Raw genomic sequence first — 21,655 nt, 5'->3', positions numbered from 1 at the left:
GGGTGAACACCGTGTTGGCCAGTGTGACTGCTGGGATGCGGCTCGGGTGAACACCGTGTCGGCCAGTGTGACTGCTGGGATGCGGCTCGGGTGAACACCGTGTTGGCCAGTGTGACTGCTGGGATGCGGCTCGGGTGAACACCGTGTTGGCCAGTGTGACTGCTGGGATGCGGCTCAGGTGAACACCGTGTAGGCCAGTGTGACTGCTGGGATGCGGCTCGGGTGAACACCGTGTTGGCCAGTGTGACTGCTGGGATGCGGCTCGGGTGAACACCGTGTTGGCCAGTGTGACTGCTGGGATGCGGCTCGGGTGAACACCGTGTTGGCCAGTGTGACTGCTGGGATGCGGCTCGGGTGAACACCGTGTCGGCCAGTGTGACTGCTGGGATGCGGCTCGGGTGAACACCGTGTAGGCCAGTGTGACTGCTGGGATGCGGCTCGGGTGAACACCGTGTTGGCCAGTGTGACTGCTGGGATGCGGCTCGGGTGAACACCGTGTTGGCCAGTGTGACTGCTGGGATGCGGCTCGGGTGAACACCGTGTTGGCCAGTGTGACTGCTGGGATGCGGCTCGGGTGAACACCGTGTTGGCCAGTGTGACTGCTGGGATGCGGCTCGGGTGAACACCGTGTTGGCCAGTGTGACTGCTGGGATGCGGCTCGGGTGAACACCGTGTTGGCCAGTGTGACTGCTGGGATGCGGCTCGGGTGAACACCGTGTTGGCCAGTGTGACTGCTGGGATGCGGCTCGGGTGTTGCGGCTCGGGTGAACACCGTGTTGGCCAGTGTGACTGCTGGGATGCGGCTCGGGTGAACACCGTGTTGGCCAGTGTGACTGCTGGGATGCGGCTCGGGTGAACACCGTGTTGGCCAGTTCCCTGATGAGGCTGCTGAGCAGACTCTTGACATCATCTACTGCTAGATTATTCCTGCTGTGTTTTTCTTAAAACATGAGATCCATTTCTCTCCCCGTCCATCAAGCAGTTTGGTCTTGAGCCCTTCTTTATCCATCTGAGCCCCTGGCACATAGATGGTCCCTGTCGTGACCTTCTGCAATAAGGGGCGTATTTTGGCTTGGAGTGGCTCCCCTGGTTTCTCCCCCACATAGAGCTCGCATCTTCTCAGGCAATCTTACATGTAGGGTAAATTCCATTTGGGATCTCTCGCTCCGTTCCGGATACAGTCATCTGCGACGGCCAGGTCCTCTGGTTCGAAGGATCCCTCCTCCAGCCAGGATCTATCATATTGACCCTTGCTATCAGTCCAATGGGCTGGCCAAATGGTTGGGCTAAGACCTCGCCTTCCTCTCTAGTCACCATCTATCTGTGGGTCAGGTTGTCTGACTGACGCATTTGGGGTGAGTGGCCGATGTCTTTGTTGCTGCTCTTGAGTGTGTGTGAAGGAGCCATGTTGCTTTTCCTGCACCTTAATTGGGTTTGAACTAGGCTACCCTGATCCCTTATTCGCTGGTTGGCCCCTCCCCTACGCTGAGGATCTGGTGAGGCTTGGGTTTCCAATGGGGATCTCCCATCTCTTTGTGCTTCAGACTCCTCTCCGTGTGGATCCCTGGGCCTGGCCCGCTTCCCCCATTGGAGGGTGTGCTGCTCTGTTCTCTCTTGGCGCTCCCACAGGGAGAGCTCTCTCACTTCCCATTCTTAACTTGTGCCTCTCCTTTAACTCCCGCCTGGGCTGCCTCCTTCGTTCGGTGCTGTGGGAGGTTCTTCTTGGTAGGAATTTTGCTTCATACTCACTTTCTGTCATTTCTGCTGCTCCCTGATCATATTCTGGGGAAGTATATCCTCTGGCTCCTTCCTCGCTATTGGTCCCTGGAGGACTGTTAACTACTTCCTCGCCCCCACTAGTGGGGTCAGTGTCCAAAACATCTATAAACCTCCTGGTCACCTGAGAGCATTCTAATGGACAGATTGCAGTGCCGTGGGGCTTGATGTGTTGCATGCGATGGATGGAGGGGGCTAAACTGCAGGGAACCCTAGCACCGAGCTAGGGTGAGGCTGGAATAGCCTCCCAGTCCTAGATCTAGTGGCAGGTTGTTGTATCTTGTTGCAGTTGGTGTATCTGGGATGGCAGGTATCAGAGAAAGCATCTCCATTCCCGTGTACAGTGGGGGAGGTGCAGGTGCCATACGTGTGTGTTCTTAGATGGGATTGTCAGTCGGGGACACCTCAAAGATGCTCCACAGTTCTAGCAGTGCCCCGCTGCTAGCTTTCTTTTGCCCTACATATCTGGTCTAAATGTGTGTTCTCATGTGTTCGATTATGTTGGTTTCGAATGTTGCCCACTCTGGCCAAGGGTACGCATATGCCTTAATGTGTGCGTACCACTCACAGAAAAACGTATCCAGTTTTTTAGCCTGCGTGGGGAGCCTCGTTTTCATGTGAGTTAGGGGCATCTTCATGATTTAGGAGGGAACTTTTTAAGGGAACAGTATACTATAACTTCTTAGGTCAAAATAAACCTACATTTCTACTCTGATCATGGGGAAATGTGTACACTGTATTATGTCGGCAATAACTACTTCTTTGGAAAATAGAAATAATCGGCATTAGCATGAGCTGAAGCCATCTTGTCTGGGGCATCCATTTTGTCAGCTATGTAATTCTTCCATCTTCACTGCTGTTTGCCTTTCAATTCTGCATGTGTCATCAGCTTTAGTTAACTCCTTCAGTACTGAGCCAGAGCAATGTATGGGCTCAGAAAGGCCTGTAGCTGCTAGAATGCACCTGCTGAGAATGTAACTGTCTAGCATTTCCTACTGAAGTAAGCAGTTCTGTTTCCCCTCCCACTCTGCTGACTAAGTGATATCCATCTGCCCATGTTAGTCAACAGCTATTCCTGTGAATGCTTGTACCTTCTATTCGAGTCTACATGCCTACTCTGCAACAAAATCAGTACAAAAGGCCCATGGTCTGTGCATTCAAGCCACTACCTCCTGGAACACTTGAGGGTGTTGCATGGACGTGGTCTCACTCATGAGTGAATGAACTTGTTATTTTGAATCTGAGCTTCGGTGTCAATCTCTACTTATTTGGTCTGAAGAACCTGTGGACAAAGCTAAGGGTGACCCCTGCACCGATGTGCACCCAAAAAGGCTCATTTCCACACTTAATACAAGCTCAGCATTAGACAAAGATGCACCTAAAACAGACCTTTCACACAAAAAAACAATGCATATGAAGGGTAACAACCTGAAAGAAAGTGTAATGGTTAAATACAAAACATTGTGAATATTTAGCAGCGTGACAACTATTTCATATGTACATTATGTCATTAACAGGACACGGTTGCAAAACTTTGGCAGCACCACCACATCAAAAATGCCCAAAACATTACGGATTTAACATCTGAACACTGAAATGATGGAAAAGAAAGAGAGATAGAGAGAGAGAGAGAGGAGAGAGAGAGAGACAGAGAGAGAGAGAGAAAGAGAGAGAGAGAGAGAGACAGAGAGACAGAGAGAGAGAGAGAAATACAAAACTGACAATAAAAATGGGGACTTTGTCAAAAAAAGAACGTAGCCCTCTCCGAGCACGTGCTGCCTGATGACGAGGGGAAGCTCTGCGCGGTACATAGGACTGAGTGAGCTCAATAGTCTGTTAACATCAGTTCTGAGACAAAGATAACAAGAATTTACGTGAAGAAGAAGCAACGACTCAACAACCACAAGCCCTCCTTTGCCAAGCACAAGCTTTATCTAGTCTCAAAGATCCAAATTTTCCCTAACGTCAAAATTAACCCTGTGTCTCGCCCAGGGGCCCTGCGTACAGCGGGGTCACGCCCAGTGGTCCAAGCAAATAACACCTCTCACTTCTTGCTTACTGCCAGTGTTAAGAAACCAACAGCACTGAGAAAACCCTTTAGACAAAAAATAAGATTGAGGTGTTGCTCATATATCACACCCCGGCCCAATGCGTATCTTCTGTGTTATACCCAGAGGTCAATGCCGGAAGGCCTTGCCCCTATATCACACCCAGGGGACGAGCTCTGTCATGCCAGTGGTCCAAGCGACTAAACAACCTTCACCTTTCCTAGCTTGTTAACTATCGAAGAAAGGTGACCTCTGCAGGATCGCCTCCGAGTCCGCCTTGTAACTTGTACTCAGTTCGGACACATGAAGTATGCAATATGTCAGATTTCTGTTAGAGGCAGGGCACTCAGGTAACATTTTTGCGCTTCTTCCTAGTTTTCCATACGTCACATACTGGGACTAAGAATCAGATGCAATCTCTTACCCACTGACGGTGGCTTCAGGACGGACCGCCACCATGCGAATTCATCAGAGCTTTCAATCAACTGCGGAAGCTACTCACTTTCCTTGCTGCACAGAGGTGAATCCGTTCAGGTGGGGTCCTGTTCCTTCAGCAGCAGTCGGGCCTGAAGAACCAATCTCTCCTGGCTGGCTCGCCAAAATGTGGCTGGAAAAGGAATTTGAAAAAAAAGACAAGAGGCACTTGGCAAAACAGGCACAGTTTGGTTAATTAAATGCTTCAGCCCAGAAACAACCACAGGAACGTGTCTGAGGACTGTCTCAACATACATTTGTTCTGAGTGCATTTATATACAGTATTTGGAGCATCGTAAATGATTTAGATCTTATTTTAGAGAAAGAAATGCAGGCCTAGTATTTGGGGTGTAAATCAGACCACCTGATAGTGACTGCAGGTGGGTCTTGACCGTGCTCAATCCATCAATCCATCAATCGGGGGCTTGTAAAGCGTGGCTTCTCACCCGTGAGGGTCTCTTAGCACTGGGGTCAGGGCTGCTGTTCCCTCTGGGTGTAGGATCATTTGAAGAGCCAGGTCTTGAGGTGCTTCTTGAATTGGGTCATTGACGCGGATTGCCTGATGTGGAGGGGAAGGGTGTTCCGGGTCTTGACGGCGAGGTAGGAGAATGAGCTTCCACTGGTTCTGATCAAGTGGGTCCTGGGGATGGAGGCGAGGAGGAGTTGGGCTGAACTGAGTTGTTCGGCAGGTACGTGGACTGCGAGGCGGAGGATCAGGTATGCTGGTCCTTCGTCATGGAGAACTTTGTAGGCATTAGTGAGGAGCACGAAGGTGATTCTCTTGTTGACTGGGAGCCAGTGGAGTTGTCGGAGGTGTTTTGTGATGTGGAGAACTTTGTAGGCATGTGTGATGAGCTTGAAGGTGATCGTCTTTTTGAGTTGGATCCAGTGGAGTTGTCAGAGTTTTTAGCGATGTGGATGTGGTGGGGTATGTCGAGGTCCGGGTGCGAGGTAATGGACGTTCTGTAGTTTCTTGAGCTGTTTCTGGGCGGCGCCAGCGTAGAGTGTGCTGCCGTAGTTGAGTCTGCTGCTGATGAGTACATGGGTAACCGTCTTTCTGGATTCTGTGGGGACCCATCTGAATGTCTTTCAAAGTAGGCAGTGCGTGTCGAAGTAGGCTGAGAAAACTTTGTTGATTTAGTGTTTCATTGTGAGCGATGCGTCCAGTATGATGTTGAGGTTGCGAGTGTGGTCCGTCGGGGTGGAAGGGGGTCCCAGAGCCTCTTGCTACCAATAGTCATCCCTGGCTGAAGGGTAGGTTCCCAGGATGAGTTCATCGGTTTTGTCCGAGTTAAGATTGAGGCAGCTGTCTTTCATCCAGGAGGTGACGGCCTTCATTCCGCTGTGGTAGTTCGTCCTGGCGGTTATGGGTTCATTGGTGAGGGAGAGGATCAGCTTGGTGTCTTCGGTGTAAGAGACGCTGTTGAGTCCGTGGCTTCTGACGATGGCTGCGAGGGGGCCTTGGTCGATGTTGAGGGTGAGGCTCAGGGAGGAGCCCTAGGGCCCCCCGCAGCTGATCTTTGTAGGTTCTGAGAGGAACAGGGTTACTCGAGCTCGCTGAGCCTGGCCGGTGAGGAAGGAGTGGATCCAGTCGAGTGCCATGTTGTGGAGCCCGACTTCGTCGAGTTTCGTGATTAGGGTGCAGTGGAAGACGGTGTCGAAGGTAGCCGATAGGTCAAGTAGGATCAGGACTGCGATTTCACCCTGGTCTAGGAGGGAGCAGATGTCGTCAGTGGCGGTGATGAGTGGGGTCTACATGCTGTGGTTGCTTCAGAAGCCAGATTAGGAGGTGTCCAGGACATGGCTCCCTTCTATGAACGAGGAGAGTTGGGTGTTGATGGTCTTCTCGATAACCTTGGCTGGGAAGGGGAAAAGGGAGATGGGTCTGAAGTTCTTGAGGTCCGTCGAGTCTGTGGATGGCTTTTTCAGCAGGGAGGTGATCTCAGCGTGTTTACAGTTATTGGGGAAGCTGGTGGTTTCGGTGGAGCTGTGGATGGTGCAGTGAAGCTGGGGGGCAATGGTGGCAGCTGCTCTGTGGAAGATGTGGTAAGGGCAAGGATCTGATGGGGCTCCTGAGTGGATGCTCTTCATGGTCTTGAGTGTATCCTCTGTTGTGAGTGGGACCCAGCAGAGTATGGTCTGGTGGGGTGTGATGTGTTTGCGTGCAGTGTAGGCTGACATAGTGGCAGGGTCTGGGGTGTCAAAACTGTCATAGATCTGTCTGATCTTGTGGTGCAAGAAGGTGCTGAGTTTTTTGCAGAGGTTTTAAAAGAGAGGGGCTTCTGTGGTCTTTCGGTTGGCCTGGTGAACTCTTGACAATGGTGAAGAGTTCTTTGCTATTGTTTGTGTTGGCGGTGATTCTATCTTGGAGGACTGTTTTCTTTGTGGTTTTGAGGAGGAGGTGGTATGCGTTGACAGCGGATTTGAAGGTAGTATGGGTTTCTGGGGTTTTGTTGTTCCTCCATCTCTTCTCGAGTTTTCTACAGGTGCTTCTGGACTCGTGGAGTAAACCAGCAGCCTTTCTTGGAGTGTTGCTTCCTGGTCTTTCCTTGAGGGGTGCTAGAGGTGTCAGCGTAGTTCGAGATCCACTATTGGAGGTTGTGTGCTGCGGTGTTGGCGTCCATTGGTGTTGGTGGAGTGGTTGTGCTGAGGGAGTCGATGAGCAATTCTTCAGTGGGCTTGATCCAGCTGCAACGGGGGAGGCAGTGAGGGCAGTGGTGTAAAGTGGGAGTGGCGAAGGTGAAATGCTTGCAGTGGTGGTCAGTCCAGTTTATTTAGGTGGTGTAACTGTAGCTGATGTTCCCACTGGTGGTTAAGACGGGTCGAGCGCGTGTCCGGCTGTGTGGGTCGGTGAGTGGCTAGCTGCTTGAGTCCGATGTTGGCGAGGTTCTCCAGTGGAGAGGCAGTGTTCTGGTTCTCCAGTAGAGAGGTAGTGTTCTGGTTCTCCAGTAGAGAGGTAGTGTTCTGGTTCTCCAGTAGAGAGGCAGTGTTCTGGTTCTCCAGTAGAGAGGTAGTGTTCTGGTTCTCCAGTAGAGAGGCAGTGTTCTGGTTCTCCAGTAGAGAGGCAGTGTTCTGGTTCTCCAGTAGAGAGGTAGTGTTCTGGTTCTCCAGTGGAGAGACAGTGTTCTGGTTCTCCAGTAGAGAGGTAGTGTTCTGGTTCTCCAGTAGAGAGGCAGTGTTCTGGTTCTCCAGTAGAGAGGTAGTGCTCTGGTTCTCCAGTAGAGAGGCAGTGTTCTGGTTCTCCAGTAGAGAGGCCGTGTTCTGGTTCTCCAGTAGAGAGGCAGTGTTCTGGTTCTCCAGTAGAGAGGTAGTGTTCTGGTTCTCCAGTAGAGAGGCAGTGTTCTGGTTCTCCAGTAGAGAGGTAGTGTTCTGGTTATCCAGTAGAGAGGCAGTGTTCTGGTTCTCCAGTAGAGAGGCAGTGTTCTGGTTCTCCAGTAGAGAGGTAGTGTTCTGGTTCTCCAGTGGAGAGACAGTGTTCTGGTTCTCCAGTAGAGAGGTAGTGTTCTGGTTCTCCAGTAGAGAGGCAGTGTTCTGGTTCTCCAGTAGAGAGGTAGTGTTCTGGTTCTCCAGTAGAGAGGCAGTGTTCTGGTTCTCCAGTAGAGAGGCAGTGTTCTGGTTCTCCAGTAGAGAGGTAGTGTTCTGGTTCTCCAGTAGAGAGGCAGTGTTCTGGTTCTCTAGTAGAGAGGCAGTGTTCTGGTTGCTGGGGTTGTCCATGTGGCAGTTGAGGTCTCTGAGCAGGGTGTAGTCGGTTGATGTAAGAGCCTGGGGTGCGATGAGGTCTATGATGGCGTTGGTGAATGGCGATCTAGTTCCGGGGGGTCTGTAGATGAGGGTGTCGCAGAGGGTGGTTTGGGGGTTGGTCTGGAAGTGGAGGTGTTCCATGGTCGTTGTTGCGTCATTAGAGTGAATTGTAAGTCAGAGGGTGTTCTTGTGGACGATGGTGATGCCTCCTACTGAGCATTGGGGTGGTCCTGGTGGGGGATTTTTTAGCCATCCGGATGGTGATGTGATGTTGATGTCTAGTCTGGAGCAGTGGTTAGTCCAGGCATCAGTAGGAAAGCAATGTCAGGGGAGGTGGCGTTGAGGAGGTCCCAGGTTTCAGGGGGATGTTTGTGTGGAGATCGCACGTTGAGGAAGATGCAGTTGAGCAGTTGAGCGGGTGCGCTGTTGGTCGGCTGGGTGGCGAGGGGAGCTGGTGTGTCGGCGTGGGTGAAGGTGAGGTTGCAGTACCGGCAGGTGAAGGGTTCATGGGTCTTCTTCAGTGACGCTACATGGTAGGCAGGGTGGTGTCCAGGGTTGAGGGTGAGGAGGGCACTGGCATCATAGCGGTGGAAGGTCCAAGAAGCAGGGTCCCTGGCACTGGGGGCAGTCCACGCGTGGACATGCACAGAAGGGCCTGTCTTTGGCACAAAAAAGAGGAGAAGTGGAAAAAGGAAAGCCCAAGGCAGAGGCTGAAAAATGAAAAAAGAAGACAAAAGCAGAAAGAGAGACCAAAAGGCAGAAATAGAGTCAGAAAGATGCAGAAAGAGAGACAGAAGGGTCGCCCCTGTAGCAGAGCAGTGATGCTCTGCCACTAGACCACCAGGGATGAGGCGCAGGCAGGAGCCTGCGGGTGGAAGAGGGCCTCGACCTCCTGACCTCCAGGGTCAGCAGCAGCAATAGGGTCAGCAGCAGCTACGAGACGGAGCTATCCTTCCTAAGGGGCATGTCCACTAAAAGGATAGTGGACTGTCTGGACACAATGAGGGCCAGTGGGTGAAGTGTCCAAATGTCCGGTTATGGGGAGCGTGTGATCGCTGCCTGTACTGTGTATTTTTCTCTGATTGGCTGAGTGTTCCTAACTTCATGTGGAATCTAACTTTATGGTATTTTGGGAACAGGGAGCGACTATGTGTGCTTTATTGGGGGCAATCTCCTGGGACCAATGTGATGTTGCTGCCCATCTGTGGGGCTTTTCTGTCTGCATATTTGTCCTGCTGGTTAAGTGCCACCCCACTTGTGATCTGTCAATCAGGAGCCTCAGGCCTAGGTCTCAGGACCTGCATGACCTTGCAATACTTCCTCAGGGTTGATGGAGAGGCCATCTCAGGAGATTTCAATAATAGTGACTCAATTTCATTTGTGAATATTCATGTATAGTTGTGTAAATTTACATTAATATTAACGGTACTTTAAGCCACTTCACTCTAGGCCACTCAACTCCACTCCATGAGACTCCACTCTACGACACTCGACTCCACTCCACTCGACTCCACTCTACGACACTCGACTCGACTCCACGAGACTCCACTCGACTCGACTCCCCTCCACGAGACTCCACTCTTTCATGTTCTGATGCTGCTCCACTCTATGTCACTCCACTCTACAGCACTCTACAACACTCGACTCCACTCCACTCCACTCAACTCCACTCGACTCCACGAGACTCCACTCTTTCATGTTCTGATGCTGCTCCACTCTATGTCACTCCACTCTAGAGCACTCTACAACACTCAACTCCACTCCACTCCACTCCACTCCACTCCATGAGACTCCATGAGACTCCACTCTTTCATGTTCTGATCCATTAAACTCTGCTCCGCGGACACTCTGCTCCAATATAGGATACTCCACTCTACAGCATTCTACTTTGCTCTATACCATTCTATATCACTACTCCACTCTATGTATCTCTATCCAACTCCCTCCATGCCACTTTACTCCACTCTTTTCTATTACACACTAGTTCACTCTACTCCATTCCACTATGCCAATCTACTCCGCTGTACTCCACTCCTCTCTACAAAACTCTACTCCACTCTACCCAACATCCTCTACGCCACTTCGCTCTGCTCTACACCACTCCATGGCACTCTATGCTGTTCCACTCTATGACAATCTACTCCACTGTACGCCACTCTATTCTAAAACACTCCAGTCCTCTCTGCGAAATAACCTCTATGCCACTCCGCTCTACACCACTCCACGACACCCTGCGCCAATCCACTCTACGACACTCCACTCAACGCAGACACTGTGCTCCATTCTACGCCACTCAACTCTCTGCCCTTCCACTCTACAACACTTTACTCCCTCTACGGCACTCCACAACACTGAACGTTACTCCATGACACTCCACTTTACTCCTGTACGCTCCAAGCCACTCAACTCTACTGTACTCTACTCTGCACCACTCTATGTCACTCAATTACACTCCACTCTACTCCACCCCACAATACTCTACTCTTTGATGTTCTACTCCATTAAACTCTGTTCCACTGACACTGTACTCCACTCTATGTCACTCCACTCTACAGCACTCTACTCCACTCTATACTATTCTATGACACTACTCCATGAATCTTTACAAAACTCCCTCAACGCAACTTCATGCCACGTTACTCCACTATTGCACTCCACTCCACACTATGCCACTCCACCCTATGACAATCGACTCCACTGTACGCTACTCTGCTCTACACCACTCCACGACACTCTACTCAGCGCTGACACTGTGCTCCATTCTACGTCCCTTCTCTCTTTGACACTCTACCCCCTCTACAACACTATACGGTACTCCATGACACTCCACTTCAGTCCTCTCCACTCCACTCAACTCTACCGTACTACACTCCATGCCACTCTACTCCACTTGATGACACTCCCCTGCACGCCACTCGCCTTTACCCTACTAACTCAGAGCCATGCTGCACAGAAACCACTCTGCTGCACAACATTGCTAAAACATATTGGTAAAGCCAATATATATGGCATAGGCAAGACCTATTTGCCTTGCAAATGCTTGTTGTTTCCTTGCAGCTTGTTATTGCAGGAAACTGTTGTTCATGACATGCTTTTGTGTATGCAGCATTTCATATGGTTTTACTGCGCATTATTATCATTCTGCGCGCGGTATTAGCAGGTGAGACGCTGCCTGTGACGACAACTGCTGTGGAAACTTGTGACCAGGTGAAGTGAGATAACCACATGGCCCACCAGCTGGCAATCTGTGCCAGGGCTCCACCAAGGTACCAGCTGGAGGCTGCACGCGCCAGGGGGGTGCCCACACACCACCCCTGGAGCAAACCCCTTCCCACTAGAGGGACATTGAAAGACCGTCAAAGGGTGGCGGAGAAAGAGGGCTGTGCCCAGTTCTCACCTAAACCCAAAGAGGACGTTTCTGATCCAGGGGGTCTCGCAAACAAGGTACCATCTGGAGGCTGCAGGCACCAGGACAGGGGTGCACCACACACCACCCCTGGAGCGAAGCCCTTGCCACCTGGGTGACAAGTAATAGCAGGGAGGCATGGCTGGCATTAAAAGGGTGGCAGAGAAGGATGGCAGTGCCCAGTTCTCACCTGAACCCAAGAGGATTCCTTTCTGTGATAAAAAGTGAGGGGCATATTACCAACAAGTAGCGATATTTATCGCTAAATAGGCTTAGCAGTGATTTTTTTATCGCTGCCTATCGCTGGATATGTTAGCGGAGAAAACATGCTATTAGCAACGTTTTTCTCCATTGTGCTAAAATATCCAGCGATAGCGGCGAAATGAGTGAATATCGTTGAGAATACAGCGATATTCATGCATTAGCGACAAAATGCTCTTAGCCATGTTATCCTCCTCCCATTGGATAACATGGTTAAGAACTGGTCTGAGCAGACGTTAGTTTTTGGCGATAGCGGGAATATTTCCATCGCTACGCCTGCCTTGCTAATAGGAGATAGCGACGTTAGTGACTGCTTTCAGTCGCTAACAGGTTGAGTGCGCCCACTTTGCATGTTATTAGCGATAAACATTGCTGACATGCAAAGCGGGCCCCAAACCGCTCGCTATCGCCTAAAAGCTGTCGCTAACATCAGTTAGCGACAGCTTGATAATAGAGCGATAGAATTATCGCCGCTGAGCGCCCGTAAACGGACGCTAAACCGGTGACCCTCCCCCTGGCATTAATAAACTGTTAGATACACTGTGTGCAGACTTAATGCAAGAAGCCACGGGCCTGCTGGAGGTCAGAGGCCTTTACTCGTGACCTTTGTACAGAAAGGTCAGGGGCGTGGGCAGCTGTGCCTCGGCAGCGTACACATCAACCTGCCGCACTGCCCGAGCTCTGTGCCAAGGCCGCATCATTCCCAGATTTTAACAAAAAGAGCACTTGGTTCCTGCTCGAATAAGTCACTGATTTAGAAACTCACTGAGCAGGCAGGGCTGTGCATGGACCTTAGCAGACGTCAACTAGTCGTCTTTCAGCTGCTGAGTGCAGGGGTCAGACATTTAAAGAGCTCCCCCCCCCCTCCAGTAGATAGACCTGTGCACGGTGTTTGTCTGTAGCTGGAAACAAAAACTTGAAGGGCCTCGTTGATGGTATTTTGGCTTCGGGCCGCGCAACAAGAAATCTACGCCAAAGTGAAAGGGCAGGAATGCGCCGTATTTAAGCAATCCTGTCCATCCCCGTCCTTCCTGCCCCTGCTGGCGCCGTTCGTGCAGCCGCGTGCCGGCGCGGGCAGCCTCCGGTGCAGGCAGCATGGTTTGTGAGCACGAAGGGACGCGTTCCTGCACAAAATCAATCCCAGGGGCGTTTCCCTCTTCCTATGTGGCTGCAACAAGCAGAAATGAACGTGTCTCTCCTCGTTCCGCCTCACCTCGGGAGGCGCACGGGTTTGACCCTCTCCACTCCAGGTTCACATCACTTTGTAACTCTGGGGCAGCGTCACATTCCATGGGTGCGGCCTCCCGTGAAAAGGCAACGAGCGAACATCGCTGCATCACCTCATTCATGATTTATAAGGTTACTCAAAGCCTCGCAGGGAGGCTTTCCGTGGTTTCAGAGCCCTGCGTCACGCATGTGCCACTTTACATGGTGCGAAAGTGACGCAGGGCTCTCATGAATGAGCCCATAGGTACTTACAGGCAGAGCTTTAAGTGGACCGGATCTCAAGGGGTCTGAGCACCGGCAGTTTTTTTCAGGGGCCCTCGAAACGTGTCTCTATCGGGCTCTGTTTTGAGCCCTGACACAGGCAGCCCGTTTTTTTCCCCGGACTGCAATGACCGCTGTTTGCTGTCACTGCAGTCCAGAAAAAAGTGCCAGGGAGCAAAATAGCCCGATAGAGACCCGTTTCGAGACAGCACCAGGCACATGGATGTGCGCTGCTCACACTGCTCACTTCTCAGTAGTAGAGAAGTTACAGCATGACGTCATGCCAGGGGAGCGTTGTGGGGGAAAGGAAATCCTTTAAAGAGTCATTTTCTTTCTGGATCTCCCTTCTCTTTCTGAAACTCAGGAGCAGCAACATTGTGGTAGGGTCACCCAGGATTTAATTGGAAGCTTTGTCAATTTGATATACAAGTCATAGTTGCAGCTTATTTATCTTCTGCAACTAATAACCATTGACAAAGCCAATATTCCTTACTTATTGCAGGTATGATGTTACTTGTATCAAATATCTGGATGCAATGACAGAAACAGCAAAATACAAGTCGGGCGGCACACTATGCTAAGCACTGATATTTTGCGTAAGTGATTTAAAGCCACGCCCCTAATTACACTGACCCCGCCCCTTTGAGAGACCCCCCAGTTTTTTCATCCCACTTAAAGCCCTGCCTACAGGTACTGACTCCGGGTACAAAGAACACTTCCTTCTAATCCATGAACATACTTCTCCTTGCGCCTGACTTCGGAGCCGCACGGGGTTGACCCTCCCCAGGTTCACATCACTTTGTAACTCTGGGGCAGCGTCACATTCCATGAGTGTTGGTGGGAAAAACCCACACAACGCCCATGGACGCCTCCGGGCGAAGGCAACGCAGGGGCTGCGTCGCCACACTCATGATTCATGAGGCCACTCAGAGCCACGCGGGGAGGCGGTGCATGGCTCCGTGAATCTGACTCAGAGCCACGCAGGGAGGCAGTGCGTGGCTCCGTGAATCTGACTCAGAGCCACGCAGGGAGGCAGTGCGTGGCTCCGTGAATCTGACTCAGAGCCACGCAGGGAGGCAGTGCGTGGCTCCGTGAATCTGACTCAGAGCCACGCAGGGAGGCGGTGCGTGGCTCCGTGAATCTGACTCAGACCCACGCAGGGAGGCAGTGCGTGGCTCCGTGAATCTGACTCAGAGCCACGCAGGGAGGCAGTGCGTGGCTCCGTGAATCTGACTCAGAGCCACGCAGGGAGGCAGTGCGTGGCTCCGTGAATCTGACTCAGAGCCACGTGGGGAGGCAGTGCATGGCTTCATCCATCTGACTCAGAGCCACGCGGGGAGGTGGTGCGTGGCTCCGTGAATCTGACTCAGAGCCACGCAGGGAGGCTGTGCGTGGCTCCGTGAATCTGACTCAGAGCCACGCGGGGAGGCAGTGCGTGGCTTCGTGAATATGACTCAGAGCCAAGCAGGGAGGCTGTGCGTGGCTTCGTGAATCTGACTCAGAGCCACGTGGGGAGGCAGTGCGTGGCTTCATCCATCTGACTCAGAGCCACGCGGGGAGGCGGTGCGTGGCTCCGTGACTCTGACTCAGAGCCACGCAGGGAGGCTGTGCGTGGCTCCGTGAATCTGACTCAGAGCCACGCGGGTGGGCAGTGCGTGGCTTCATCCATCTGACTCAGAGCCACGCGGGGAGGCGCTGCGTGGCTTCATCCATCTGACTCAGAGCCACGCGGGGAGGCGGTGCGTGGCTCCGTGACTCTGACTCAGAGCCACGCAGGGAGGCTGTGCGTGGCTCAGTGAATCTGACTCAGAGCCACGCGGGGAGGCAGTGCGTGGCTCCGTGAATCTGACTCAGAGCCACGCAGGGAGGCTGTGCGTGGCTCCGTGAATCTGACTCAGAGCCACGCAGGGAGGCTGTGCGTGGCTTCATCCATCTGACTCAGAGCCACGCGGGGAGGCGGTGCGTGGCTCCGTGACTCTGACTCAGAGCCACGCAGGGAGGCTGTGCATGGCTCCGTGAATCTGACTCAGAGCCACGCAGGTGGGCAGTGCGTGGCTTCATCCATCTGACTCTGAGCCACGCGGGGAGGCGCTGCGTGGCTTCATCCATCTGACTCAGAGCAACGCGGGGAGGCGGTGCGTGGCTCTGTGAATCTGATTCAGAGCCACGCGGGGAGGCGGGGCGTGGCTCCGTGAATCTGGCTCAGAGCCACGCGGGGAGGCGGTGCGTGGCTTCATCCATCTGACTCAGAGCCACGCGGGGAGGCGGTGCGTGGCTTCATGAATCTGACTCAGAGCCACGCGGGGAGGTGGTGCGTGGCTCCGTGAATCTGACTCAGAGCCACGCGGGGAGGCAGTGCGTGGCTTCATCCATCTGACTCATAGCCACGCGGGGAGGCGCTGCGTGGCTTCATCCATCTGACTCAGAGCCACGCGGGGAGGCGGTGCGTGGCTCTGTGAATCTGACTCAGAGCCACGTGGGGAGGCGGGGCGTGGCTCCGTGAATCTGGCTCAGAGCCACGCGGGGAGGCGGTGCGTGGCTTCATCCATCTGACTCAGAGCCACGCGGGGAGGCAGTGCGTGGCTTCATCCATCTGACTCATAGCCACGTGGGGAGGCGCTGCGTGGCTTCATCCATCTGACTCAGAGCCACGCGGGGAGGCGGTGCGTGGCTCTGTGAATCTGACTCAGAGCCACGCGGGGAGGCGGGGCGTGGCTCCGTGAATCTGGCTCAGAGCCACGCGGGGAGGCGGTGCGTGGCTTCATCCATTTGACTCAGAGCCACGCGGGGAGGCGGTGCGTGGCTTCATCCATCTGACTCAGAGCCACGTGGGGAGGCGGTGCGTGGCTCCGTGAATCTGACTCAGAGCCACGCAGGGAGGCGGTGCGTGGCTTCATCCATCTGACTCAGAGCCACGTGGGGAGGCGGTGCGTGGCTTCATCCATTTGACTCAGAGCCACGCGGGGAGGCGGTGCGTGGCTTCATGAATCTGACTCAGAGCCTCGTGGGGAGGCGGTGCGTGGCTTCATCCATCTGACTCAGAGCCACGTGGGGAGGCGGTGCGTGGCTTCATCCATTTGACTCAGAGCCACGCGGGGAGGCGGTGCGTGGCTTCATGAATCTGACTCAGAGCCACGCGGGGAGGCGGTGCGGGGCTTCATCCATCTGACTCAGAGCCACGTGGGGAGGCGGTGCGTGGCTTCATCCATTTGACTCAGAGCCACGCGGGGAGGCGGTGCGTGGCTTCATGAATCTGACTCAGAGCCTCGCAGGGAGGCAGTGCGTCGCTCCGTGAATCTGACTCAGAGCCACGCAGGGAGGCGGTGCGTGGCTTCATCTATCTGACTCAGAGCCTGCGTCACGCATGTGCCCCTGTGCGTGGTGCGAAGGTGGCGCAGGGCTCTCGTCAATGAGCCCATAAGTACCTGGCTGTAAGTGACTCTGGGTGCAAAGGGCCCCCCTCCTGCTCCATGGACGCGCTCGGATGACTCTTCACACACTCATGTTCACCCTCAGACCCTGCTCGCAGCTGCAGTCATTTCGAGCAGGCCTCACAGGAATCCCAAGCACGCCGCGCCTCTTTGGGGTGAAATGTCAGCAATCCGAAACTTCCTCTAGGGAGGCCGAGGACACAAACACGAAACAGGGGCCCCCGGGGCTCTGAAGCACCTGTCGCCAAACCCTTTGAACCCGAGCCCTCTTGACGAATGACACGAGCCCGGGCCCACGTGACACACCCCGTAAGGATGAATGTAGCGTGCTGCGGGCAGAGTGTGGCAGAACTTCAGGGGTGTTTGTTTAGGGCACTCCTCGAACACAGCAGAACAAACACGACATTTAGTTATACGAGGTGCCCCCCCCCCCAACCTTTAGGCATTCAATGCATCCTTGTGTATAGCAAAGCAGCCCTGAAAGCTTCCCTCACACATACTGACCATCACCTACAGGAGTGGGGCAGGCTTCCCTCACACATACTGACCAGCATCTACAGGAGCGGGGCAAGCTTCTCTCACACATACTGACCAGCACCTACAGGAGCGGGGCAAGCTTTCCTCACACATACTGACCATCACCTACAGGAGCGGGGCAAGCTTCTCTCACACATACTGACCAGCACCTACAGGAGCGGGGCAAGCTTTCCTCACACATACTGACCAGCACCTACAGGAGCGGGGCAAGCTTTCCTCACACATACTGACCAGCACCTACAGGAGCGGGGCAAGCTTCACTCACATATACTGACCATCACCTATAGAAGTGGGGCAACTTCCCTCACACATACTGACCAGCACCTACAGGAGTGGGGCAAGCTTCTCTCACACATACTGACCAGCACCTACAGGAGCGGGGCAAGCTTCCCTCACACATACGGACCAGCACCTACCGGAGTGGGGCAAGCTTCCTTCGCACATACTGACCATCACCTACAGGAGCGGGGCAAGCTTCCCTCACACATACTGACCATCACCTACAGGAGCGGGGCAAGCTTCCCTAACACATACTGACTAGCACCTACAGGAGTGGGGCAAGCTTCCTTCACACATACTGACTAGCACCTACAGGAGTGGGGCAAGCTTCCCTCATACTTACTGACCATCACCTATAGGAGTGGGGCAAGCTTCCCTCACACATACTGACTAGCACCTACAGGAGTGGGGCAAGCTTCCCTCATACTTACTGACCATCACCTATAGGAGTGGGGCACGCTTCCCTCACACATACTGACCATCACCTACAGGAGCGGGGCAAGCTTCCCTCACACATACTGACCAGCACCTACAGGAGAGGGGCACGCTTCCCTCACACATACTGACCAGCACCTACAGGAGTGGGGCAAGCTTCCCTCACACATACTGACCAGCACCTACAGGACTGGGGCAAGCTTCCGTCACACAAACTGACCATCACCTACAGGAGCGGGGCAAGCTTCCCTCACACATACTGACTAGCACCTACAGGAGCGGGGCAAGCTTCCCTCACATATACTGACCAGCACCTACAGGAGTGGGGCAAGCTTCCCTCACACAAACTGACCATCACCTACAGGAGCGGGGCAAGCTTCCCTCACACATACTGACTAGCACCTACAGGAGTGGGGCAAGCTTCCCTCACACATACTGACCATCACCTACAGGAGCAGGGCAAGCTTCCCTCACACATACTGACCATCACCTACAGGAGCGGGGCAAGCTTCCCTCACACATACTGACCATCACCTACAGGAGCGGGGCAAGCTTCCCTCACATATACTGACCAGCACCTACAGGAGTGGGGCAAGCTTCCCTCACACAAACTGACCATCACCTACAGGAGCGGGGCAAGCTTCCCTCACACATACTGACCATCACCTACAGAAGTGGGGCAAGCTTCCCTCACACATACTGACCAACACCTACAGGACTGGGACAAGCTTCACTCACATATACTGACCAGCACCTACTGGAGTGGAGCAAGCTTCACTCACCCATACTGACCAGCACCTACAGAAGTGGGGCAAGCTTCCCTCACACATACTGACCAACACCTACAGGAGTGGGGCAAGTTTCCCTCATACATACTGACCATCACCTACAGGAGCGGGGCAAGCTTCCCTCACACATACTGACCATCACCTACAGGAGTGGGGCAAGCTTCACTCACACATACTGACCATCACCTACAGGAGCGGGGCAAGCTTCCCTCACACATACTGACCAACACCTACAGGACTGGGGCAACCTTCACTCACGCATACTGACCATTACCTACAGGAGCGGGGCAAGCTTCCCTCACACATACTGACCATCACCTACAGGAGTGGGGCAAGCTTCCCTCACACATACTGACCAACACCTACAGGACTGGGGCAAGCTTCCCTCACACATACTGGCCCTCACCTACAGGAGTGGGGCAGCTTCCCTCACACATACTGACCAACACCTACAGGACTGGGGCAAGCTTCCCTCACACATACTGACCAGCACCTACAGGAGTGGGGAAAGCTTCACTCACTCATACTGACCAGCACCTACAGGAGTGGGGAAAGCTTCACTCACTCATACTGACCAGCACCTACAGGAGTGGGGCAAGCTTCCCTCACACATACTAACCATCACCTACAGGAGTGGGGAAAGCTTCCCTCACACATACTGACCAGCACCTACAGGAGTGGGGCAAGCTTCCCTCACACATACCGACCATCACCTACAGGAGTGGGGAAAGCTTCCCTCACACATACTGACCATCACCTACAGGAGTGGGGAAAGCTTCCCTCACACATACTGACCTGCACCTACAGGAGTGGGGCAAGCTTCCCTCACACATACTGACCAGCACCTACAGGAGTGGGGCACGCTTCCCTCACACATACTGACCATCACCTACAGGAGCGGGGCAAGCTTCCCTCACACATACTGACCTGCACCTACAGGAGTGGGGCAAGCTTCCCTCACACATACTGACCATCACCTACAGGAGCGGGGCAAGCTTCCCTCACACATGCTGACCAGCACCTATAGGAGTAGGGCAAGCGTCCCTCACACTTACTGACCATCACCTACAGGAGAGGGGCACGCTTCCCTCACACATACTGACCATCACCTACAGGAGTGGGGCAAGCTTCCCTCACACATACTGACCAGCACCTATAGGAGTGGGGCAAGCTTCCCTCACACATATTGACCATCACCTACAGGAGTGAGGCAAGCTTCCTTCACACATACTGACCATCACCTACAGGAGAGGGGCACGCTTCCCTCACACATACTGACTAGCACCTACAGGAGTGGGGCAAGCTTCCCTCACACATACTGACCAGCACCTATAGGAGTGGGGCAACTTCCCTCACACATACTGGCCCTCACCTACAGGAGAGGGGCAAGCTTCCCTCACATATACGACTCAGGCTCAGCACCCACAGGAAACAGGAAAGCTTACCCAGCACACAAAGCACAGGAACAGCACAACAAGTGCAGTGCAAGCTTCCCTCATACTTACTGACCATCACCTACAGGAGTGGGGCAAGCTTCCCTCACACATACTGACCAGCACCTACAGGAGTGGGGCAAGCTTCCCTCACACATACTGACCAGCACCTACAGGAGTGGGGCAAGCTTCCCTCACACATACTGACCAGCACCTATAGGAGTGGGGCAACTTCCCTCACATATACTGGCCCTCACCTACAGGAGTGGGGCAAGCTTCCCTCACACATACTGACCAGCACCTACAGGAGTGGGGCAAGCTTCCCTCACACATACTGACCATCACCTACAGGAGCGGGGCAAGCTTCCCTCATACTTACTGACCATCACCTATAGGAGTGGGGCAAGCTTCCCTCACACATACTGACCAGCACCTACAGGAGAAAGGCAAGCTTCGCTCAAACATACTGACCAGCACCTACAGGAGAAAGGCAAGCTTCCCTCACACATACTGGCCATCACCTACAGGAGTAGGGCAGCTTCCCTCACACATACTGCCCCTCACCTACAGGAGTGGGGAGAGCTTCCCTCACACATACTGACCAGCACCTACAGGAGTGGGGCAAGATTCCCTCACACATACTGACCAGCACCTACAGGAGTGGGGCAAGCTTCCCTCACACATACTGACCAGCACCTACAGGAGAGAGGCAAGCTTCCCTCACACATACTGACCAGCACCTACAGGAGCGGGGCAAGCTTCCCTCACATATACTGACCAGCACCTACAGGAGTGGGGCAAGCTTCCCTCACACATACTGACCAGCACCTACAGGAGCGGGGCAAGCTTCCCTCATACTTACTGACCATCACCTATAGGAGTGGGGCAAGCTTCCCTCACACATACTAACCAGCACCTACAGGAGAAAGGCAAGCTTCCCTCACACATACTGGCCATCACCTACAGGAGTGGGGCAGCTTCCCTCACACATACTGGCCCTCACCTACAGGAGCGTGGCAAGCTTCCCTCACACATACTGACCAGCACCTACAGGAGTGGGGCAAGCTTCCCTCACACATACTGACCATCACCTACAGGAGTGGGGCAAGCTTCCCTCACACATACTGACCATCACCTACAGGAGCGGGCAAGCTTCCCTCACACATACTGACCCTCACCTACAGGAGAGGGGCACGCTTCCCTCACACATACTGACCAGCACCTACAGGAGTGGGGCAAGCTTCCCTCACACATACTGACCAGCACCTACAGGACTGGGGCAAGCTTCCCTCAAACATACTGACCATCACCTACAGGAGTGGGGCAAGCTTCCCTCACATATACTGACCATCACCTACAGGAGTGGGGTAAGCTTCCCTCACACATACTGACCATCACCTACAGGAGCGAGGCAAGCTTCCCTCACACATACTGACCAGCACCTACAGGAGAGAGGCAAGCTTCCCTCACACATACTGACCAGCACCTACAGAAGTGGGGCAAGCTTCCCTCACACATACTGACCAACACCTACAGGAGAGAGGCAAGCTTCTCTCAC

This window comes from Lissotriton vulgaris, chromosome 2_2 (genome assembly GCF_964263255.1).
Source record: "Lissotriton vulgaris chromosome 2_2, aLisVul1.2, whole genome shotgun sequence".
In the NCBI taxonomy this organism is placed as follows: domain Eukaryota; kingdom Metazoa; phylum Chordata; class Amphibia; order Caudata; family Salamandridae; genus Lissotriton; species Lissotriton vulgaris.
The sequence above is the reverse complement of the archived record's forward strand: the minus strand, read 5'-3'. Positions refer to the sequence as shown.